This window comes from Sebastes umbrosus, chromosome 24, assembly GCF_015220745.1.
Source record: "Sebastes umbrosus isolate fSebUmb1 chromosome 24, fSebUmb1.pri, whole genome shotgun sequence".
Taxonomy (NCBI): domain Eukaryota; kingdom Metazoa; phylum Chordata; class Actinopteri; order Perciformes; family Sebastidae; genus Sebastes; species Sebastes umbrosus.
The window spans coordinates 5,305,405-5,328,325 of NC_051292.1; the positions used below are offsets into that span (position 1 = coordinate 5,305,405).

Consider the following 22,921-nt stretch of genomic DNA (forward strand, 5'->3'; position numbering starts at 1 on the left):
CAACGTGATTGGTTGATGCCTTTAGCCGCGGTGTGAAAAACACGCAATATCCGTGTTCTGTGTGAAAGGATTCACGGAAAAAAAACTGTGTAGCGGCCTTTAAACTGCACAAATCACAAAACAATTTGGTTCACGTTCACGTTCACATTAGATACTTTAAAAGGAGATACCGATCTTCAAGTTAATCCACCAAAAAACTGATTGTTTTGGCACGCTGCCTGCTATGCCCTGCTTTTGCTTTGTGGCAGAGACACAGAGTGAGACGGTAAGTGTGGCAAAAACAGTCTTTTCTCATTGAATAATGAGCCAGGCAGCAGTTGCTAGGGTCCCGAGGACACACATTAGGAGGGAGAGACAGCTTGGGTTACTCAAATCAATCTGTTTATCCACAGTGCTAGCCCGGTAACACTAACACTGGGACTGTCTTAGAGACAGGGAAGTTATTCTTTCCTCTAGTCAGATACTAATTCTCACAAGAGAATTGAACACCAACACTACAGGACAGAGGATATAGTCATCATATAACAGATCTGGAGCTGCACCACCAGAGCTAGCTTGAGCTTATGAACACATTTCCTGTGCACTTCTGCATCTTCATACCAATAATAGCAAAAGAAAGCAGAGAGAATAGGTCAATTTGAAGCAATTTGCAAGCGACTAATACGCCTATTTGGAAATGACCTCCGTTAAGTGTATTTCACTTTTGTTTCTGACCACGGGGAGGCCTAACCGTGACCTTCAGCTCGTTCTGAACAGGCATGTTTTGCACTAAGTGTTTAGAATAAAGAGCTGGCAATGCTGAACTTGTGGAAATAATACAGCAGGATAAACAATATGAGGATATTTAAACGATCATATGGCTAAAAACCTTAAACATACAGACGAGTACGTGCTGATTAGGCCTTCCTCTTACTTTGTGTTTTATTCAACATGTTATTAACGCTGTCTCGTGTTTCAGACGTCCATCCTGTCTGTTCACAGAATCAGCAGCTGTCAGTACTTCCTCTGCACAGAGCGTTTTCTTTTTATCTCTTTATACCTCCACAAGTCGATGGTTAGCTGCTGCTCGAGATGACACCGCGGGCTCCCAGTTATAAGCGTATTATAAGTTTGAAGTGATTCACAGCTGTGTGAGCTGTTTTCAATGTGTCAGTCTTTCTCAACACGCATGCTGATGTGCAGACGAAAAACTCTGCAGAATAATTATTCAAATGGAACGGACACCTTCTGCCTTCAGTGTAATACTACTAACCGTCATGAGAGACGGAGCTTTATTCTGCCTAGCTGGCATTAATGACACAACCGCTGGTGGAAAAATCAGCATGATCATGTTGTAGAATAAAGTTCTTTTGTTGCTGTCACAACAATGAATTAAATTACACATATTACCAGACTAATTCATGTTTGCAAAAATCATGGTTCTACTCATGCAGCTATAACAGCATCTCAGGAATCCATCTCATCAAATTGAAATTGTCAAAAAGAAATGATGGGAAAGCATCATAAATCACCAGTTAGTTAGCATACAGACACATTTGACTGGAAAAAAGGAACTTCGCTGATTGACAATTTTCTCCTGATGCCCATTTAGCGGGATGAAGCCGAAGGGGGCTCGGGTCTGTGTGTGACTGATGGCTTTGCCCTGTCTCTTCTCCCAACATTTTAAGTGAACTCGGGGCGATTAATCAGCATCATTTAGGCTGTGATGTCTGGGGGTTGGCAAGTATGCTGATCAAACATACTTATTCATCATTGACCAGGGTTATTGACTTGGCTTTTCATCCATATATGCTTTAAAATTGGGAATTTGGCTGCTGAACCCCCTACCCTGACCCCTGCGGTCAGTAGGAGATGTGTTCATTTTTAACATATATATCCAAGATGAAACTCACAGAAGGGCGCAGAGAAAAAGTCACAATTACAAATCCATCTGCTACTTCAGCACCACGGACAGCGTCGTGGATTTATCATTACACAGCACTGTTTCATTGTCATGGTCGGGGTCATAGATTCTAACTTGCACAAACCTCAGTCAGATAAAGGATCAATGAGTCAGGCAGACTAGACTAATGCATCCAACTAAACACACTCTCTCTCTGCTACTAGAACTAAATTGAAAAGCTGGCAGCCTTGATACTAGCTAGAGTTGCTTCTCCTTAGCTCAGATGAAGGTAGAGCAATTAGTCATGTATGGCACATTTTCAATTCAAATCTGCAAATGTGTGTAAATATTCATTATTGGAAATCAATTAACAACACAAAACAATGACAAATATTGTGCAGAAACCCTCACAGGTACTGCATTTAGCATAACAAATATGCTCAAACTGGGCAACAACAGCTGTCAGTGTGTCAGTGTGCTGACTTGACTATGACTTGCCCCCAAACTGCATGTGATTATCATAAAGTGAGCATGTCTGAAAAGGGGAGACTCGTGGGTACCCATAAAACCTATTTTCATTCACATATCTTGACGTCAGAGGTCAATGGACCCGTTTGAAAATGGCCATGACAGTTTTTCCTCGCCAAAATTTAGTGCAAGATAAGAGCATTATTTAGCCTCCTTCACGACAAGCTAGTAGGAGATGTTGGTACCAATGGATTCTTTAGGCTTTTCTAGTTTCCTGAGGGGAGCTGGTGCTGAGGCTGAGGGCTGACGAGATTTGGGGGGCTACCCTCACCCTCTGGGAGCGATCAGACAGGAAGTCTTTAATCCAGAGGCAGATGGAGTGAGATATTCCCAGGTAACAATTTGGTCACCAGTGTGTTGGTGAGGATGGTGTTAAACGCCGAGCTGAAGTCCACAAAGAGCAGCCGCACATAGCTCCCCTGCTGCTCCAGGTGGGACAGAGCAAAGTGGAGTGCTGCGGCTATAGCGTCCTCCGTGGACCTGTTAGCTCTGTAGGCGAACTGGTGAGGGTCGAGCCTGGAGTTGTTGCTCTGGAAGCAGTTCTCAATCCTCCTCCTGTAGGATCTTCAGATCGGCTTTGACAGTAAACCCGTGGAGGTAGAAAGTCATTTTAAATGTTTCGAAAAATGGGCATAGTTTGGCATTAGTGAACACTTAAACAGTTCCAAATAAGATGTTTTTCATGTTTGTTTATTCATCCATTCATTTGAAGTCATGTAATCAACTTTTAGGTGAGAAATTTTTTTTTTTTTTAAATTGGATAAGGACTTATTTATGCATGTAATACCCTCATTAGATGCATCTAGCCTACCAATCAGTTATGACCTCCACTTAGTCAGTTACGCCTTACATTTTCTATACATACTTTCTTCATGCCCTCAGGCACGGAAAAATCATTTGCTATCTTGCGACGGCACGGCAATTAAATCTCGATCCTGAGATAATGCAATGAATTAAATGCACAGCTGCTCCTGTCGTCGACACAGCGGCGTGCCGTGTTGTTTTCACTGTATATATGACACCTGTCTGGTGTCGGGTAACTGGCTCAAAGCTGAAACTCATCAACGGAGCTAACATGCTTTGTTAAATTGACAGACTGCGCAGCTATTTAGGTGTGCTAACCGTGTCATGTTCATGTGATCATTTAATCATTTCCGCCTCCAGAACAAACCACGGAGAACGAAGACAATGTGTTCATGTTTAGAAGACAAGCAGCTAGCATCCAGATGACTCATATGTATCTGTTCTGATGTGCTTGTTGGAATTAACATCAAAATATGAGGACTAAACCAGCCTCTCAACATATGGTAATAAAGCTTGGGTTGTGGGACTTCAATATCATCTTTCCACACAACAGCTCAATAACTCCTCTCAGAGTGGGACAAGAAGACGATAGCTTTGCCACCGACAGATCCCCACCAGGCACGCGTCCTCTGCTCGGGGCTCGGTCACATCGACGGCCAGCACAAACAATGCTGGGATTGCTTTGCTCAAGCCGAGCCCTCTGTGTGAGGTCCGCCTAGAGGACAGCTAGCCGGAAAGTGGCCACAGCTCTGGCGAGGCTGGACCATCTGTTCCTGTCCATCTCCACCCAACGCCCCCTCTGGGAAGAGGAGGGAGAGGATGAGGAGATGGATGAGGGGAGGTAATGGGATCTTGTCTACAGCTGACAGTGGTGATATCTCCGCTGCTGGAGAGGAGCTTCCACGGTCGCTGTGAGCAGACGTTCCCCGATCGTTGTCAGAGTTGCTGCAGAGAGAGTTCAGCATTATCATGCCGGCAGATTCGAGGGATTTACAAGCTTGGGATGACGGCAACATGTCCATTGTTCCAATCGTAGTGTGGGAGTTTGTTGATGCAGCATGTTCTGATCCCTCGTGGGTAATGTTGCCACTGGCAAAGGAGACAAGCAGTGGACAAACTACGGGTCTGAAAAGTGAAGCCAATGCTGAAGTGTCTTAAACTTGTATTCTTTCTAACAACCAGCAGGGGGTGACTCCTCTGGTTGCAAAAAGAAGTCTGATTGTATAGAAGTCTATGAGAAAATGAGCCTACTTCTCACTTACTTACCTCAGTAAACATTGTCAACATGAGTTTATGGTCTCAATCGCTAGTTTCAAGTCTTCTTCAATACAGCATGATGTTCATTTAGTAAATTATGGTCACATTTAGAGTCAAATAGACCATAAAGCAGGGGATGCTTTAGGGCGTGGCTACGTTTTGATTGTCCGGTGAAACATGAAAACGCGAATGGCCCTATCTACAGTCAGTACTTGGTTTGGGCTGCTGTAGAAACATGGCAGCTAGCTGAAGAAGAAGAAGATGTAGTTAAAAACAACTCATTCTACGGTAACGAAAGCACAATCATTTGTATTTTCAGGTGGTTAAACACTAAAGAAAACATGCTTATTAATATCATTAGGGCTGTCCTCGACCAAATAAATTCTTAGTCGACTAACATACGATTTTGTCGACTAATTAATTAGTTGATTTAATCGACAGATTCTCCACAAAGAATCACACAAAAGCACCACTTTAACAGAGATGTGCTCATAAGTTTCTCGGAAAATAAGTCATTCAGCATGAAAAAAGCTTAAAAACGAGAGAACCAAGAGACCAAGAGAGGGCAGCCCTAAATATTATATTCCATTTCTGCCAATAGATCCCTTTAAATAATACACACTGTCCTTTTAAGCAAGTTTCATAAGCAATAAATCTGGTGTGTTTAAGGGTTGCTGTTTCTTTTATTGCACCTACTTAAAGCCATGGTGGTATATTGTATTCAACATTTTACCCTTTTGTAGTCATTTCATCATAAAACGCATTAAACGCACAACTCATGCTGCATATATTCTACAAAGATGGCAAAAATGGGGTACCTCTTCTTGTTCTTTTTTACAATAAAGTCAGAAATTCGCTTGCTTCTCTCAGTGTAGGAGAGATGGGATGAGTAGTAAGACAGCAGCAAAGTCCCAAAAGTCAAAGGAGCTTAGGGTGTAAATAAAGCTCAGCATGACAGCAGACAAAACATTGCCTATGGAGTTTCATCTCTGCTCTAAGAAGCACACATAACCCTGAGGACACGACTTCTTCTCTGTCACCCAGGGACCAACAAGACAGTGGCACTCACACGGGTGAAACTTGAGAGTTTATCTGTGAACTTGTCAAGAGGTTGACAGTGAGTGTGTCTGCTCGTGTCGGCTTTTTTTTTCTTTTTCTCCTGATGGTAGCAACAACATTTTCGGGAGGTTTAAAGCTATACTTGGCACAATTATGTAAGAGGAAAATAACGCATGTTTTTGAGTGTCCCGTCGCCACGGAAACTCTGTATTTACTAGGATAAACCTCGGTACGGACACTTCTTGGCTGAAAGGAACTGACAAATAGAAATTTGAGAGCAAAATTGCATAAACAGCAAGAGAGTGCTGCTCTACAGAAAGCTAGAAACCCTTTGGTATATCACAAACTGTCTAGTGGTACACATGCAAGCACTTTGTGAAATTTACGTACCAAATGTTACGAAATGTCAAGGTCTAAAGTACAGGAAAGTCTAGAAAACGCAAGATGAAGAAATAATTAGCTCACTGATTTGATCGACTGACTTACTAATTAACTAACTGACCCACAATCGTCTCATTAACACCTGAGAGCCTGTTTCTAGACCAACAACTTCCCACTCTAAGAAATGCTCGAGGCTAGACTAACGGCTATCTGAAAAGAGAACAATCATTTTCCAGGCATTTTCTCCTCCTTAATGTGTCTCAATCCCCTCATGCAAGCCAGGGATGTTTCTGAAGTTTTTATGACGTTTGCACTGTTTTTTGTTTTTAACAAACTCCCAAATACCCCCTGAGCAGATGTGCCCATCTGTGGTTTGTTTCGTTTCATAGAGGGGGGGAACAGCTTGCTGGGGCTCAAGACGTATCCACAGCCCATACCGCATGTTAACACAGTTAAATGGAAAGGTTGGGTAAGCCGTAAGAATGTTATACTGTTAAATGTCTTTAAGAAGAAGCTAAAGATGTGGGAGCCCTCGAGACAAGAGGCATTAAAGAGAATCTTTGATGCTTTTTCCCTTTCCTTTAGTGGGTTATATAGTGATGCATGCAAGTAAAAGGTCTGCAAAGTTACAAAGTCCTCGCCAAATGGAGAAACACTGCTCCTGAACTGACTGAAAGGCCTCGATTGAAGTCCCGCCTTTTCTTCCGTAACATGGTGATGTCACCAAGTAAAACATTTGCATAATACCTGTCTAGCGGCTAGTTTGGCACACCCTCAAACAAAGCTAGTTAGAGCGAAGCCGGAGCGGAGTCCGAAGAGTTTGGTTGGGTTGACCAATCAGAGCAGAGTGCAAAACGCATGCAAACTATAACATAAACAGACCGGACTTCCAATATCATCATGAATTTAGATCCACCTTTGGTCAAAAGTACACTTGTCATTTCATGTGTCTCACACCAGATGAAATCCAGATGAGATTAAAGACATTCATTCACACGTCGTTGCAGTGTCTCCGTTGGCCAGATCACAAATCTGATGACAATCCATCTTGGTTTTGGCGGGCTAAATGCAATTAAGGGTTGGACGCATGACCTAGCACTTTTAGTTGGTGACAAATCTCTTAAATAGAACCCTATATCTGCACCATATAATTGGGTTTCTTTAAGTTGGAGAGCAAAAGTCTGCCTTTCACATCTTCTTTCTCTTTTTTCTTTTAAAAAAAAAAACTGGATCATAGCGCCATGTACAAATATAAACTCTCAGTTCTCGCTGGGGGCGATTCATTGGATTTGAGAGTTTGTTCCCACTGCCTGCTACAAGACCTCCTGAACTAATTAATTAGTAAACCCAACTTGAAACCCTCCCTTGTGTTGTGAAGCTCAAGAAAAGTTGCCTCTGTGAAACTGTGATGTGGAGATTTCACGCCCCAATCTTCCCGAGTGATCGTGACCTAACATTTATTTATTGAGCCGTTTAGTGGCAGAAGTTGGTCAAAAGTCGTATCATTTATTATCTGTGTAAGACAAGTGTAATGCGACTGAGTCCCCCCCTTAAACACTTTATGGATTCCAGGTCTGGGGGAAGTGTTTTTGAAGCCCCTGCAGCACCGCGGATTTACACCGCGCCGAAGAATAACAAGCCTCGGTGAATGCTCGGCTGAGTTGGCAGGAGCAAGAGACAGGGGAATCATCTAAGAGGAAGAGAGCCCTGGGGTATTGAGGAGAAAGAGGCGAGCGAATACGTTTCCTCTGCAAAACCAATTAGCAAATGACTCCCCGCACCCTGCTCTTGGAAGCTGAAAAGAGAGAACAGAAAGATATAAAGGGAATGAGAAATGGTAACACGGCAACACGGTGTGTGTGTGTAGGTGGGCGGTGATAGACAGACTTTAAGTGTACTGTTCATGCTGTCTGCTATATGTATGCATGCGTGTGCTTCACACTGTCTATTCCCGAGCCTCTATTACCCATAAGACACCGGTACATGTCCATGGCATTTAAGATCAACATGCTCCTGTTTGGGAAAAAGAAAAGAAAACACGCTCTTTGCTTTGACAGTGGCACGCGTTATTGGCTGGTACTTGAAATGTTGGCGAAGCATGAATTAATTCTTTTGAGAAATACGTGACCTTAGTGTCAGTGGACACGGCCACCAGCTGGATGTCTGAAATATAAATGGAATTGTGGGTAAATTAAAGACAAATTAATGCCAATAAAGCGTCTGGTTCGCTGTTCATTGGCTGCCAGTGTCCAAAACAGACAGATGGAAAGTCTGGGGATCTCCAAAGTCACTGGGATCATGATGTTGTGCAAATGTCAAGGCAATTTATCCAATACTCGCTCATGTCTGGACCAAAGTGGTGGATTGACTGACCTACCTACCGACTAGCCTGACGCCAATCCATCAAGTAGATATTGAGATATTTCACTAAATAAGTGAAAGCGTTGACCTGTTGGTGGCGCAACATGAAAAGTCAGGGCATCACCACAGTAATTGGAATTCATCCTCTGGGTACCATGGATATCTGTACAAAATGTCATGACAATCTAGCAAATAGTTGTCGAGACATTTCACTAAAAGCCTAAAATACCAATATGCTGGTGGTGCTAGATGGATCACTAAAGTCCTTAGGGTTCTTCTTGAATGTCTGTATGAACTTTTCAAATAGTTATTCAATATTTCAGTCTGGACCAAAGTGGTGGACCGACCAACCGGCCAACAAACGTCCAACAAACGTATCCTCATACAACGGTTTGAATGGTATCTGACGAAAAGTTATTCCTCATTTTTGGTGCGTTTTCTTACGAATGTCCAACAACACGTGTCAATTTCCGCTCGTTACATGCATACAGTCTTTTCAAAATAAACTTCTGTTTTCACAGGAAACTACTTAGGCAACAAAACTACTGAGTTAGGTTTAGGAAAAGATCATGGTTTGGGTTAAAATAACTACAGAAGTGGTGTAACATAAGTATGGAGGTTACATGACAAATACAGTACAGTACAGTAACACCGGTCTACTGGGCATAATCCGGTGTTTTTTGACCCACCCATCCACCCCGACCTCCTCCCTACGTGGCGTTTGTTGCTTTTATACTTCATGTTTCACAATTATGTGGATTACATACGAGCTGATTTCCTGGGATATATACAAATTACAGTGCATTACTCTTCCTATGTATACAGTAGCTATGACCGGTGTATGAAAACAGCCTGCTCTAAAGTGGCTAAGAACTGGTAATGCCACAAGTAAACTTCACAAAAGGATGTATATGGTGAAATATCCCTGAAGACCCATCAGCCAGTGTAACTATAGTCTTTACCTGACATACCCTGATGATTCCGCCGCTTCAGTGAGCTGAGCTGCTCCTGCAGGCTTTCAGAGTGAGTCTGTCAAGTCAAACTGTCTCCGGGACGGATAACATGGCTGTGACGGTTCCCCCTCTATATCAGATGACTGACAGGCACAGCGGCAATCAAAAATGGATAGGAAGGGGCTCTGAGTCTGTACCTCGGCGAAGAACAGACGCCGCATCCTGCGAGGTAGTCGTGGTTTAGATATGAGGCGCGGGCGGCGAGAATTCCCACACATATCTACCACACACCATCCATCTGGCATATGGCGCCGCGCTCGGCTGTCTCTGGGCCTTTCGATAATTTACGCAACAGGTACTGACATGCGAGCCATCCGATTGGTCAAAAAATGTATTCCAGGCCTGCAGATAATTCCCAGAGCAGAGCCGTCCATGCTTTATTGATTGCTACACCAACTGTTGCATCAACAAGGGAGCTAGTTAGCGAGCGTTCTCGCTCCCTCCTATTCCTGTGTATTACTGTGAAGGAAACACTTTTCAGGCGGTGTAAGTGATATACAAAGAAACTTATTGGTCTCACAAGCAAAACACTACATCAACGTTTTTCTCATAAATCAGATACAGAGCGAGCTCCCCGTGTTACCACCCTCACCTTTCTGCTTGTTAGTTCAACAAAGAGGCCTCGTATTTGAATCTCTTCAAACGCTACCTCGCAGCAGTCAAACACACATTTATCAGAATAATCATAAAACTGTGATAATAACGTCACTCAGGACCTGCTTCTCATACGTGAAAGGTGCAGTGGATATTTCGCAGTGCCTGTCATGCAATGTGCACTTGCAATCTGTGTGAAATTAATGTCTGATTTACTAAGGCAGCAGCTACTGTAATTACGCAGCCAGCGACTGGGACTGCCTACTAATCACATTTTGTGAGTGAAGGAGAGTCTAATGCACACTGTGGTGGAAATTTCTCAAGGGTGGAGCTATTAACAAGCTCGGGAAAGAAAAGAAAATTCAGTCATGCTGAAATATAGTGAGTAAGTAGATAGTAAAACATTTTACATGGCCGCAATTCAAACTCCGCTTGAGGAATATAAAAAAACATCTGATGAGGTGAAAATGATATCTGGAAAAGAAAACGCTCGCTTATGTTGAAAAAAAGCAACCGCAACAAGTTACAGACCACTGCAGGAGGAGAGAGATGAGTCATACAAAGGAAACTATGCCACTATATGACTGATGCTTCCCAAGGTGTCATATCGTGTTCGTTTTCGCTGGATGGTGCACACTCTTTGTTCACGAGAAGCTGCTATTTTTGGTCTAATTCGGTTTCCCCAGCACACATTTCTTTGCTTTTTGTCACTGACACTTTTATGGTTAATTACATTTTAGATGAGGTCCTCCAAAACACACTTCTTCCGGCTCTTTCTGTGCGAAACTGGCCCTGTCATATGCACGAATATTAACGAATCCAATGCTGAATCAGCCTCATTTACTGGATTTCCTCCAATTATTTACTTAAATGCATATGCAAAAAGAAAAAGAAACACTTTAAAGAGTAACTTAGAGCTAGATCTACAGCACTTCTTTTGAATAAATTACATGGACAGTCGTTTTATTATTAGGGCTGTGTATTGGCAAGAATCTGGCGATACAATACGTATCATGATACAGGGTTACGATTCAATATATTGCGATTTTTTAAATCTAATTTCAGGAAAGCTGTCATAGTATAAAGAACACATTGCCATATGCATAAAATCTGATTAAAAAAGTTGACTTTTTATGCAATCAGAACAGTGAGATCTGCATTTGCATTCATCATAGTACTACTTTGAGATGGCATATCTCTTTGCAAATGAAATATTGACTGAGTTAATCTTTGTCTTTAAATTATTAACTAACAATGTATGGTGTGTTTGAAAATATATATAGTATCACAAAACAATTTTCTATATATTTTATTCATTACACTATCTATTGATCCTAGGCCCATTTTAAAGTGTTTATTGCAACAGATGTTATCGTTTTTCCAGAGAAAATACAGTTATTCTGTCCTCTAGAGCAGCGATTCTCAAAGTGGGCTCTGTGGCACTCAGCCAGGGGGTCTGTGAAATCATTTGCGCCAATTAAACAAAGTATATTGTGTCCATTACTCCCACCCACGTTAGCTGTGGGCCAATAGAAACTCTGATATTACTTGTAATACCAAAATATAAGTTCATTATTTTAAAGTTGAAGCACTTACTGAAAGTCAGCTTTGGACTGGTAAGTTTAAATATCGGGATTTATTATTATTATTTGGGCTGTTGCACAAGTGAAATATGAGTCGTTACCAGGCGTTAAACGAAGAGTTACATACGTTACTACGGTTCTGTGAATCCTTGATGACTATGTCGAGTCGTTAAAACGTCTGAAAGCTGGCTGAATGGTGATTAGTGACTACAATCTGTTTCAGATGACAGGCAAACTGCTCCTTTCCACAGCAGAGCGGTCGGTGGGTTTCTGTACCACACAGGCTTCAGCATTGAGATCATATGGAGCCGTGCCTGTTATTAGAAGCTATAGCTCTCAAAATTAACACCGCGAGTATCAAACCCATTAAAGTAAACAAGGTTCACCGGATGAAAATTCCCACTCGCTGTTCTTGCCAAGCACCACTTGATAATGTTTTGGAGAATGCCACTTGGAAACACGGATGAAAGTCTATTAGGACTGAGCTGTTAGTTTTACTAATGAACAAATGTTCCTCGCCAGGAGTTGATAGGGGGAAAGTTCGCTGGAGAGAGAGAGAGAGCTGCTGGTGAGACTCTGAACATTATACTGCAGAGGTGTTAAATGATGGGGGACATGGCAGATCCTAAACCACCTGCAGGCATTACAGCTATAGCATGGAGGGTGCAGTGCTGTACAGGCACAGTGCTTAAGAAACAGGCTGACTTAAACCACAACTTATAGGTATCAGTATTGAAATAGTATTCCTGTACTCCTGTTTTTAAATCCACAAAATAAAAAGCAAAAGGTAACACTTACAGCGTCATTCAGTTGCATGAATAAGGTACTAATCAAATATTTACTAGTTCCTACTGGTGCTTAAATGTAAGTACAGTGGAAGAAAATACGACTATGAGGGACAAGGGAGTTACTATTGAGGGAAACACACAAACAGCAACCTATTCTACATTAGTTGGCTGACTGAAATTACCTAATTACCTGCTTTTCTCTAAAGTGTACTAGAGGGATATTGGAGGTATATCTGTAACAAAACTACAGGACAAAAAAGCCAAATATATCTTTGAGGTAGTTTAGACACTGTCACTTATGTCCATCACTCTTTTTTCTACTACTACAAATGTTACAGACTGTATTTTACGGTCCACCCCTACATACACATTTTGATATTTGGTAAACAAACAAAATCACTTTTAAACTGCCACATTATCAGCGGCGGCACCAGAGTATTGTGACTGGGCAAGCAGGTCATTTTTGTGAAATAAACCCCGACAGGGTGATGCAGCACCCCGTCGAGAAGCGGAGGGGTAGACCCCGATACCATGAAGGGGTTTATTTCCCAACAATGACCGGCTAGTTGTACGTTATCCCGCTTATTACACGGCTACTTACTTAAGAACTCAATAATTTAACACAAAAACGGTCCTCCAGAGTCCGACATCAGAACTGCATCCATAGTAACGGTCTGTTATACATAGCAACGGTCTGCTATAAAGAAATAACAGACCATAGAATGCCAAAATTGACCAACCAGAATCAAGTATTCAACAAAGCTGTGTCATAATGAATAATAATAGGTTACTACAGAAAATGAGATTCGATGATCCTGGGCTAATATGCTTCATAATTGAAATGCATGTTACTAAATGTTTAGTGTTATATAACAAGCAAAATTAATTTCGTGAATTCAGAATGAACAAATGAAATGCATAGAAAAAGTGTATGACAACAAGCACAAACAAACAATGACAATCCAAATCATAGTCACCACAGAAATCTGTGGATTTGCAAAATACCGTCGCTGTGAGCAAAAACGAGCACCAGCTACAGTAGAATATGTAATGAAGAGCATCTTACCTCACTGTGGAAACAGGAATACACAACTCCTGCTGCTTGCAGCTCGCATATTTTGACTGATAATCATTCATAAATTCAAAAAACACTTAGCGCTCTGATAGTGCTACGTTCTTATGTGAGTGCTCTGGTTAATAAATATATTATTTAATTTCAAAACAGTAGTGTTTTGTTGTTGTGCAATGTGGAGTTGCTTGATAGTAGCAGTAGCTTGCATAATGAGACGTTTAGGGGACATTGGTTGCGTCTACATGCAGGTTTACATATGAGTCTTCATATAGCCTATTAGTGTTATATTTTTATTCCATAAACATTATTAATGTAGCCTATATAAATAGTTTCATTATGTAGTCAGTTGATGTTCTTTACTGCTCTGTCGGGGCCCCCATTGGCAAGGAGGCCCTGGGCATGTGGCTAGAGCAGATCCTTGCCGGTTTCACATACACATTCCCAGAGAACGATGGGAAACACTACCTGATCATACTTAATACGAGGCTCATACCAGCCTGGTGTATTGACATTAAGTCCAACCCAAGGAACAACGTGTCCTCCGTCAGAAAACTACTGTCAAGGTGCTTTTGAGTCGGGCACTTACCGCTCTAACTGCTCCAGTGGAACAGCTCAGTGACCGTCAGTACAAGCCTGTGGTTGTTCTCTGCAGCTCCCAGGTGGGAATCTGTGCAAGCGAATGAAAGGAGAGCGGGGAGGTTTAGTAAAAAACAGCCTTAAGAAAAAGAGTGTGGAATGCAAATTTTCATTTTTGGATTAATTTCACAGTTTTTAGTAGATAATAAAAATAACATCAAGGCCCAGGCGGGTAGGGAAAGTAGGATAGTAAATATGGAACGAAGCCATATCACTTCCCTTTGTCTGATTTAAGCTTTGATAGCGTCATCTCGCTATGACCTATATTCTGAGTTCATCACATCCCAGCTGTGCTACATCATCTTTTTCCTTTTTTCTCTACCTCCCCCCCTCCCCTCCATGTGTTGTTCTTCCCGTTTCCAGAGGACACTGATGATTCATACTCTAATTCACCAGTTTGGGGTATTTGTGTGGAAAACGCGGAGACAGCGAGAGACAAATGAAGAGAGGGGAGAGGAGAGGGGGTAAAGAGATAAGAGGGAGAGATTGTGAGCCAAGGAGGGAGACTGGTGGGCTATTTATAGGCTCCAGCTGTGTGAGTCATTCTGGTAGAAGTTAGTGGAGAGATGGGATTGCAACACGTCGCCCGTGACGCTTTGAAGATCCTATAGACGAACATGTATTAAATATGCACAGCAGTCTAATGGAGCGATGGCATTAGCATAAAGCTCTATGGAAAATGATTCTTAATTGAGCGAGCCTTGATCTGGTGTTCTTGAGTGTGTCGAGTGGGACGCCGTTTGCAGCGTCCCCATCCCTCGCCGTTCATTTATTATGCTCTCAGCCAATGCGAGTACCCGATGCATGTAAAGAAAAATCCATATGTTGGTTTTTAATCCACTTAGCGCTTTTTTAAGTATGTAAACATTGACGTTGTTTTCAAGTCATCCTTCAGGGTTATGTGAAATCAGGTTAAACATGTACAGCGTTCTGTACATGCACGGTGAAATGCTGAAGGTCTCTTGGCAGATAAGAACTTGGAAAGAAAAAGTCAGAGAGCAAAGTTTTGCAGCTTGGGAGAAATACAAGATGCTGAACTGGAGATACCAAACACATAGGCGTCTTTTTTTTGTTTTTATAGCTTGTAAGTCAGGATTAGTTCCAACTTTCCACCACTACACGCTGTTAAAATCACATTTTCTTGTTTCGGCTACGTCTCTGTAAACACCATTTCTCAACAGAACACCTTCGCTGAGCTTCTCATTGATTAATAACAAAAAAATATGCTTCAAATGATACTCTCTCTATAGGAATAGAGAGAGCATATATCCACTTGTTTAAAAAAAAAGTTGCTGGAAACATTTTCAGAGTGGGCAGGAGAAAACCTCTGGTACATGAGGAATGCCTCTTACATTCATGGAGCAGGAGGGGGTTGTTTGTTTGGAACAGCAGCTGCTAAAACTGACCAAGACCACTAGAGCTCCACGGAAACTGTAGTGATTTGGGATTCACTCGGCTTCTCAAGGTGTATTTTTAGCCATGTACTGTAGACTATTTTGTCATGAAAATACTGTAAAAGGTTCTTATTAATACTTATTAAGATCATATTCCATTTCTGCCAATAGATCCCCCTTCCCCCTGCAAAAACAATGATCTTACATAAACTAATTAGAATTTTGTTTCCCTAATGCAGACAGTTTGAAACGTTGCTACTCATCCCCTCCCCATGCCTGGTTCTACTAGTTCTATTCAGAGATAGAAGAGGAACGACAGCTGGTAACAGCCTTGATAAAAAGCCAAATTGGACTCAAACAGGTGAGCTAATGAGAGCTGAAGTCGAGGATCAAATTGAAAAGAATGATTCCGTTTGCAGGTGCCAGTAATACGCATGACATACTGATGTTAAAAGGAGCATGAAACACACTGAAAAACGACTGTCTTTCACCTGTCACTTTAGCGCATGTGGGTTTGATCAGTGGCGTGAGTCACCCGTCACAGTCAACGCTGTGTGTTCTTGTTAAAGTTTTTCAATTTGTTATGGAACAGACAGATCTGCTGAACCTTTTATAACGCTATCTGCAATTAAAACTTTAAAAAGCTCTTCCGTTTTGAACGCTATCTAATTTGATATGAAAAGCCTTGGGAGAACAGAGCCTTAGAAGTTTAAGACAGGTTTTATTAATTCTTCCTAATAGCTGACATCTTGTTTTTAAATCAGGCATGACTTTTATAACGTTAAATTATGTTATCGGCAATTTGCTCCGACTGCATATATGAGACATTTGTTGTGTAGCCATGACTGCATGATGTCTTCCTGCAGTGATATAACTCATTCTGATCTCTATTCCCCAGTTTTATATGCAGGAATCATCCTTTCCTGCTGCAGAGGTTTTGGCAAACCATAAGAGGCTATACACGGTGGGAATGATTAAGGCGCTGTTTGAAAGCTCAGCCCATTTGAACTCTGTTCCCCACCGTTCCTTTTCTGAATCATCATCTTATGAGCACAGCTAACGTTCCTTATCTCCCTTACACCTGCCCTCATTTCTGCGTGCTACCCCACCGCCGCCGCCGCCATCTCTCGCTCTGTCTTCTATCTCACTCTTCATTTTTCTTTACAGTTCCAGATTATATATCAAGGGAAGATGAGGTAATTGTGTTTCTAACCCCATTGAAGTTAAAACTGCACAAGGGGAGGAGGCAATCTCTTCGGAAAAGGTGATTTGTGCCAGAGCGGATGATCAAGTGTGTGTGTGTGTGTGTGTGTGTGTGTGTGTGTGTGGGGGAGTGGGTGGTTGGTTTAGGGAGCAGAGGGGGGGTGCACTCAGAAAATGATGCAAAAGCCTCCTGTTGAGGTAAATCCATAAATAAAAGGGATGTATATGTTTGATCTTTGGATGGTTCAAAGGGGAAAATAAAATTCATTAGGTGATGCAACTAACATGCCATACTACCCTGTTTTATGTGCGGATGAAACGCAGTATTAGAACCGATATATATTTTTTTTAGGATATTTTTGAGGGCTGTTATTTGATAGAGATAGTGGAGAGGAACAGGAGATGTGGGGAAAGACAGTAAGGGCATGACAGCAAATGCAGAAAAGGTTTAGCCAGCTGGGGACCGAACCGGGGACTCGCTGTTTAGGGCATTTGCACGCATGTTTGAACTTTAAGATTGGGGGTTCACAAAAAAAATATAGAGGGAATGTAATGTGTACAACACAGAGAGGTCTAATGTATTGCTGTGTGTCGCCTAGCATCCTAACTGAATGTGACATGAGCGGGCGTCAGCGACAAAATCAGTTTGATTGTTTTCTACTGGAATGTCCCAACTGACCGCGAGCTGAACTTTAGCTGGACGCCCTGTTCCTGTTTATTCGCGTCGTTTGCTTTGAAAGCGCCGCATTTGACGAGAAGCGGCTGATTGGTGAAGTTGAAATGAGGCGTTATCTGATACGATACCTCCTCATTTCACTACAAAAACCTAAATAAGGAGGCAGCTGGCTGGAGGGAGATCGCCTGAAAGTTTCCTTCTTGCTGCTGGCTATATTTAATGTCATTTATAGTAAATATCACAATATGAAATGTGTGTTTTCAGTTTAATAAGTACAAAGAAGATAGTAAGTATTACCTGTCTTTTAGGTGGTTACGTCTCCATACTCATCTCGAGCGCAGAGCTGATATTCTGTCAATAAGAAGACACAACAAGGTCGATATTATTCATCATTACAATGAATTATTAGTTCTGTTTTATTATAAAAAATATAGATATTAGGGATGCTAGTTTTGAATTTGTTTCTAACTGATAGCCGACCCTCGTTAACTGATTATTAACCGTTAACCGACAAGATTAGTGCGTTGCTTGCAGCGGTGCTGTGGTTTTAGTGCCTAACAAGCCGCCCAAGCTGCAACGATAAGCCGACGCACAAACAGGTTAAATCCTTCATTTATCGCCAGCTGCAGTTTATGAGCACAACAGACAACTGAGTCCTCAGTTCACCCGTCTGGGAGAGTTACTGTAGCTGCCACGATGTTGCGTGTATTGTCGTGGACACATGCAGCCACTTTAGTCTCCACTGCATACGTTTAGTTTGGATGGGAGGTTGTCAGACGTTTGTCTGCCTGGCGTACTCTGTGAGCATGGTGTATAAATAAATAAATAAATATGTCTTTAAACATAATATAAAAAATACATGCAGCCATTAATTAATTGAGTGACAGCCCCCTTATTTGCATAATGAGGCAGAAATGCATAAAGAAATGTGTAAAGGCATGAATAAAAAAAAGAATACAATACGTCTGTGGAAATAAATAAGGGTTGAATTGCATAGATAAATAAATAAATACATTAATACATAAATAAATACATACATTTGAATATAAATCCCTCCATCCATCCATTGTCTTCCACTTATCCAGAGCTGGGTCACGGGGGCAGCAGGCTAAGCAGGGAACTCCAGACGTCCCTCTCACCAGCAACATTTTCCAGCTCTTCCTGGATAAATAAATGTAAAATAAAATAAATAAATGCAAGAATATATACAAAATAAATGCAAAAATAAATAAATACATTTAAAATGTAATGAAAATAAATACATAAATAAATAAAAGGGAAAATTAAACAAAAGAGTAAATAAATAAAGGAATTAATAAAAAGATTAATAAATAAAGAAATATCAATTTATGTCACATTTTATTAATTAATTAATGGCTATATTTATTTTTAATATTATTTTTGCTATATTTAATGACATATTTATTTATCAAGTAATTTATTTATTTATTTTTTATTCTGGCAGGTTACATCCTCCATATAAACTATGATGTAGTAGCACATATAAAGTTAGTTAAAATGAGCTCCACCTTTACCAGCTGCAACATTAAAGTGACGAACACATTAATACAACAATAATGAGCCATTCTGCATAATGAGTACTTTTACTTTCGGTGCTATAAGTATATTTGATGGTAATACTTTTATACTTTTACTTAGGTAACAGTTTGAATGCAGGACTGCTATAAATTATATAATCGTGCTGTATCATTAAAAAGTGCATATCTACCGATGGGGACCATTTGCACCAATAAAACAAGCATATTGTGTCCGTTACTCCCACGTTAGCTTTGGGCCAATAGAAACTCTGATATGATTGTGACACACAGCAATAACTTAATTATTTCATAGTTGAAGCATTTAGTGAAAGTCAACTTTAGTACATTTAAATGTCTGGATTTATCAGGAATATGCCAGTCTTGCTACTGTTCATTTTCTGAAAGCTATTAAGATGAATTACTTGAAATTTAGCATATAAATGCTGCCAAATTGAGTCCAAATGCAATTTGAATAAAATCACCCTCTGTTTAAAGGTATATAAGTGTGATTATCTCATCTAATCTTATCTTAACATGATTCAAATTGTTATGTTTATCACCATAAAACAGGTCTAAAGTATTTAGATTGAAAAGTTTTAGAATAGAGAATAGTTCCGACGGCATCTAAGAGTATAAATGGTAGTTATGATTAATCAGTGTTATGATTATGAGGGGGTCCTTGGAGAATTTTCTCCCCTTTAAGTGGCTCAAAAAGTTGGAGAACCCCCGTTATAGATATTTGGTGATGACGCAGTGACGCACTTCCGCCCTGGTAGCCAGTGGAGACGGGAGCGGTGAGACCGGAACCACGAGTGACAGATCTTTTAGTTTTAACTCCCCTAAACTGCTCATCCTCCTGCTCCACCTTCACACGCCTGACTGTATCTGCCTTCTCGTCACGGTTTTGCTTTTATTAACCCATTATATTTAGCATTTTTAACACTGGCCTTGCACTGAGTGTTATATACTACACCTGCGGAGCTCTGCCGGCTGTGCCTACATGTACCAGAATGCACTGCGTCACAAGTTCTCAACGTCTGATAAATAATCAAAATAAACTATACTTACACCTAACGTTAGCTAAACAGAACAATACAACCGTACACCTTCTGAATTCATGTTTCTCTCTCATTAAAGTGAAGTTAGCTTGCTTAATTGCCTTTTTAACTCAGTAAAACACACTTGAATTCATTCAAACTGGACATTAAAACTCACCAAACTGATAAGTTCGTTAGTCTTTCCGCTGTTCCAACAACCAGCAACTTTGGTTTGGTCAAAATAAATCCTTAATTCACCGAGTAACATGAAAATATAGCAAGTCTCTCGAGAGTTTCTGCAACTCGGGAGTTACCTTCTAGACACGACCCAGCTACTGTACCAAATGAGTACAATCAACACAGCTGCTCCTCGTTTAACTAATTACGTAGCTTCTAAACCCAATCAGCTGCACCTGTGATGCTTTACGTGTGTCATATTAAAGGAGGGAATATGTATTTGCAGTATGCAAACATATTTCTGTCAAAAAAGTCACATTTGATTCAATATTGTTCAACAATAAAATATGAAAACCTCCAAAGGGGGGCGCTGAATATTAAAAGGAGGGTTAAAAGACGTCGTCTAGCCTGTTTCACATCAGGTAGCAGAGATTTTTAATGCAAAACATGTACCATGACTACCACTGTCGGCCAGATTACTCAGACTCCCCCACTTCACTTAGACCTGAACATGAATAATTCACACAGTCATTAACCTAAGCAATTTGCCCGCAGCCCCTCTCCTCCAGCCGATGCAAAAAAAGCTCTATTTGTGGAGCTCTAACCCAGAATATATCTGATTAAATTTCAGAGGTTTCAAAAGTTTCCTCTGGGGCAGCAGCGGCAGCGGCGGGCCTGCCATGATGATGATGACAACGAAGATTTGTTATATAATTCGCTGACGGGATTTGTCCTTAGTGGGATGCTACAAACAGAATGTGCCTGCGGGCCTGCTATGTCATAATATCTGTGGGTTTAATAAAACCAAAAAATATTAATCTTGTCTTTGAAGTTTCCTTCCAGGAGAATCGTCTAAAAATACCAACATTGATTTATCCTCCAAACCCTAACCTCAATACTACTAATGAACATTTGACAAATGTAAAATATGACTCCATTCAAAATGCATGGCATCACTCATATATGAGCTTTAAAGCCATTATACAAATTATACATGACATTTGCTCTCCAAGTTTCTCTTTTCAAATGAAGTCAAAAAGCTCTTGAGCACATATCATGTACTCCACACTGTAATGAATTTTATACCAAAATGAGCACATAATATGAATGTTTCATGACTCGGAATAATCTCGGTCCCGTCCTGCCCTCTGTCGTGAAAAATGCATGCGCAAAATATTGATGAATGTTCCTCTTTTACTGACAGAAGTGACACGCAATAAATCAGGAAATGTCGGAAACAGATAAGAATCGATACGTCAAGTCTGAAATTATACTTTTCCCCGGCCCTGACATATGCTTAATGCGCAGATACGAGATAATATCTGAGGGCGCTCGTGAGCGTGAGCGACCTTAATGAATACATATGAGATAGGGGGGCATATTAAACTGCACGGACTCATGAAGCAATGTATGCACGTACTGTACATATTCACATGTTGGTGGGTTTATGTGATGCTCTAATTGAGGGAGAAACTGGGATGTTATATGTCAGACTTTAATATTACCATCTCTTATGCATCAATTTGGTATTGCCATTGCTAATGTGTGTGTGAGGCTACTGGATTTTAGGACCATATGGGACGACCACAGGGTTTTAAGTCGGGCAGATTGATAAATAGTTATTCCCCGTTAAGATCAAACAAAGTTACATGGCTTGATCTAGACATCCAGATCATCTTTTTTGTGGAGGTGGGATTTTTTTTAAGTCATATTTTTTTTTTTTATTTCTGTTTCCCACTGTTTCCAATATTTGTGCTAAGGTACTGCAGGCTGAACGCTGACTTCATCTTGCTGCCTCTGACCCAGACATTGCGCTGTGATGAATTCAATAGATCATCTTCCCCCAGATATTCAGCAAAAGATGACTGACAAAGCCATCCTGCACACACCGACGTATCAACCGTTTGAACCCTGGTATATTCTCTGACGCACTGAAAGCGGATTACAAAGCTCCCTCAGCCAGGTCTGGGATGTGAACTTTACCTGCAGTTTTTGTGCAGCGTGAATGTCTGTAGGCAGTGGGACGGGGACAGCGAGAGGTGAGATGGTGAGAATTATGTAAAAGTTATTTAAACTGCCTGATCAAAAGCTATTCGGGGCTAATCTCAAAACATTCGGGGCTTAAGCCCTGACAGAAAGCACTTAGCGAGACCACTGAGGTGAGAGTTACTCACTCGCTTTCTCTCTCCACATTTTTTACAGCTGCTCCGGGGATTTGAACTGCTGACCTTGTGGGCACAACCCTGCTTATCTAACCTTTAGGGGAGGAAACAGCAAGTGTGTACAAACTGAACTTGTCAGATTAATACATTTGTTTTTACTTTGCAGTTTTAGGTGACTCAAAATGTGCCAGACTTTTCAGTCCTCTACTAGAGACAAATCGAAAATCTATACATAGACATTACAGTCTTAATGTACCTTAACAAAACAGGCAAGGAAAATATTAAAAAAGACAAAAGTCTGCGTTGCTTTTCCTTACGTTTGTACGGCCATGATTTGACCCCTAAAAGCTTCTGTTTAGAAAACAGATTACGTGCATCTGGAGCATCAATTTTGTCTATTTAATAAGGTATAAAGCAGCCAGATGCCAAGTAAAATTACACAAAAGCATGTAAAAATGTACAAATATTTAGTGGTAATAACCACTCAAAAGTTTAAGGTTGAAAATAAAAATGTTTCACCTTTTATACGCACAAATACAGCAGAGAAATGTGAGAAATTGAACTATAATGCAGTCTATTTAGGTGTAAGGAGATTTTATCCCAACTTGTTTTTGTGCCGTTTTCATTGAAACCTATGTATATGGAGGACGGAACCTGCCAAAATAAAAAATAAATAAATGACGTGATAAATAAATAAATGAAATGCACCATACATAAACATAAACAATTTAATAATGAATAAACCAATAAAAAAAAAAAAAAAATGATAAATGCAT

The 22,921-nt window shown here is 40.8% G+C and overlaps 1 long non-coding RNA gene across 1 annotated transcript in view; it reads right to left on the minus strand.

Moving 5' to 3' along the window:
- LOC119483928 overlaps nucleotides 1-17,586 on the minus strand; it is a 59,618-nt gene extending 42,032 nt beyond the window's left edge. The window contains exons 1-2 of the long non-coding RNA XR_005205854.1: nucleotides 17,529-17,586; nucleotides 13,909-13,989 (exon numbers count right to left, since the gene is read on the minus strand). This is a non-coding gene — a long non-coding RNA (uncharacterized LOC119483928). The remainder of the gene's footprint in view (nucleotides 1-13,908; nucleotides 13,990-17,528) is intronic.
- Between the last annotated feature and the right edge of the window lie 5,335 nt (nucleotides 17,587-22,921).